Source organism: Amblyomma mixtum, chromosome 3, assembly GCF_055824585.1.
Source record: "Amblyomma mixtum isolate Tamu chromosome 3, ASM5582458v1, whole genome shotgun sequence".
In the NCBI taxonomy this organism is placed as follows: domain Eukaryota; kingdom Metazoa; phylum Arthropoda; class Arachnida; order Ixodida; family Ixodidae; genus Amblyomma; species Amblyomma mixtum.
The window spans coordinates 97706066-97708747 of NC_143014.1; the positions used below are offsets into that span (position 1 = coordinate 97706066).

The window sequence follows — 2682 nt, forward strand, 5'->3', positions numbered from 1 at the left end:
ACCCAAGCAACCACCGATATCCTTCGGACGGCCGACAGAGGTCTATTTCGGATGTTCTGTACGTCCGCTGAACATCCGCAAACAGCCGGTAGACGTCCGTCGCCCGTCCGAAAGGTGGCCAAAGGTATACGGTTCGCCCGCCGACGGACGTCCACTTGAGTACGTCCATTGGCGGATCTTTCTCGAATATTCGCATATATGGTTCATGCGTGCTTTTTTCACTCCGCACAATGCAATAAAACCAAAAACAATTTGATGCATAGCACGCATATTTTATTGTGGTTGATGATACATCAGCAGAGCAATGGGTTACATTCGGAAAATTTCTTAAATGTGACTCTTCAAATGTGGCAAGCTTGGGACACACATCCGTAATCTTCCCACCCATAGGATTTCTGAAATAAAAAGAACGCGGCAAACATCAGTCATGTGAAACAAATGGCACAATGCAGTAGCCCAAGTAAAAGCATTGGAACCAATTAATAGAAGTGTTTAATGCTTCAAGAATAACAGACAATGCAATTTAACAAACACCTCAATAAATATAAGGCAATAACAGCTCTCACTTTTCCACACCATATTTGACAATGTATCTGTTCTTTATTTATTTCCATGGGCCTTAGGGCACTAACCTGCGCAGCACTGTACGCGACTGTGCACAGAAAGCCGCGAAGCTTCCGTTGCGAACCACTGCGACCTCACGTGCTTCCTATGGTCTGCCTTTCGCGCATAGTCACTCTTTATATAGGCACAGTGAACCTAGCGATGCCTTAAAAATTAACAAGATGCGAAAACACTCCGTCCCGCAACTCTGAAGAGGAGTGGGAATTAGCCGCGCGAGTTGAGGGCTCCCGCAGCTGTGTGATGTAGGCTCCCGAAAGTGTGAGAACAGCACACACTTGGGGAAGCCATCTCCTCGCGCTTACTGCTCCCACTGTCCTGTGAACGAATGTTATATGAGCATGCTGCATTGTCCTAGAAGCAAAGTTCCAAGAAGTGTACTGAATACATACCTTCGTAGGCAATCACATGTGCACTAAGCCTTCTTTACACCAAGGTCGACGCAGTACGGGATTCCGGTGTTCCAGAACTTCAGGCGCTTCCCGTATCTTTCGAATTGCTTAAGTTACATACAACTTTCGTCCACAGACCGAACAAAGCCACATTTTATAATAACAGAGCTATAAAGATCTGCGCGACAGCACTACGCGACATATCAACAACAGCGCTACGGAGCCGTACTGATGGATTGGATTGGTCTGACCGCGAACTGACATCTATGATGATGGCGATAGCAGAATGCACGGGAGTTTTGATGCTTACGAATTGTTTCAATGGCAAGTTTAGCTAGCAAAACAGTGGACATGTCGCGCAACTCCTCTAATTTGGAGAAGTTTTATAAATATAAAACTAATCATTGAGTTCTTGCAAAATTCTGCAACACCTGCTTCTCCACTTAGATAAATTTAGCTCGTTGGCGGCTCTTGCACTGCAGGTAGGAGTGGAATCGTACCAATTTACAAACGTCCTCGCGTCAAACCATCCAACTGATGCAAATAAAACAGTATACATACACGAAAGACTCGAATTTTCTGTGAAATAAAAAACGTCCACACTCATGGCCTGGGAAAATACTCGACCTTACATCCTTCGGACGTCCACCTCGTCTCTCATGCGGATATACGAAAGTGGACACTGTCCGTACGTCCGGCGGATGTACGAATACGGATATCCGAAATCGGATTGTGTTCGTACGTCCGATGGACGTCCGATCTCGGCAAAGGACGTTCGGATCTAGCTCGTACGTCCGATGGATATCTGTGGTTGCTTGGGAACCCCTGTACAATCCGCGGGATCTTGTAACTCTCAACTCGATGCCCCTATAGCCGAGGCAGAGGTTTGGGCAGCTTTACAGCAGCTCAGGGCCAATTCAGCACCAGGAGCAGATCGATAAGCTCTGAGAAATCTGGATGGCAAAACCGTCGCGGCCTTCACAGAATTCATGAATCAGCATTGGGAAGCTGGCACACTCCCAGAACAGTTGAAACATGCCAGAATTACTTTTATACCTAAACCAGGCAAACCGATAGACCTTCAAAATCTTCGGCCCATATCTCTAACTTCATGTGCGGGCAAGCTCATGGAGCACGTTAGGCCTAAACCGTCTCATCCGACAAATGGAAGAGAACATCTACCCCTATACCATGTTCGGTTTCAGGTCCCACCTTTCAACACAGGATGATGCTACAGATCAAGGAAGACATGCTTGATCCTTCGATACCTCACCTTACCAAAGCACTTCTTGCTTTAGACAACCAAAGCATTCGATAATGTGCAACATTCGGTCATTTTACAAGCTTTGAGCTCCCTGCACGTGGGAGAGCGCACCTATGCATATGTGACAGCTTTCCTTACGGGCAGGACCGCGGAGTTCCAAATCGGATCAGTCACATCTCCTACCTTCCCACTAGGTAGCCGAGGCACGCCATAAGGTGCAGTTCTCTCACCTTTTTTCTTCAACATCACGCTCATCCCTCTTGGTCAAATCTTGTCTAAAATCCCCCACCTCTATCACTCCATCTATGCGGATGATATCACCGTCTGGACTAGCGCAGGGAACTGCGGTGAAATAGAGGAAACATTACAAAATGCAACAGACGCGGTCCAAAAATATGCACAAAG

General features: G+C 46.8%; 1 long non-coding RNA gene across 1 annotated transcript; it reads right to left on the minus strand.

Moving 5' to 3' along the window:
* Nucleotides 1-251: 251 nt before the first annotated feature.
* LOC149351086 (uncharacterized) lies at nt 252-1269 on the minus strand. The gene is made up of 2 exons (XR_016289486.1): nt 1014-1269; nt 252-395 (listed from the first exon to the last, which is right to left on the minus strand). It is a non-coding gene; the product is annotated as an uncharacterized LOC149351086 (long non-coding RNA).
* Between the last annotated feature and the right edge of the window lie 1413 nt (nt 1270-2682).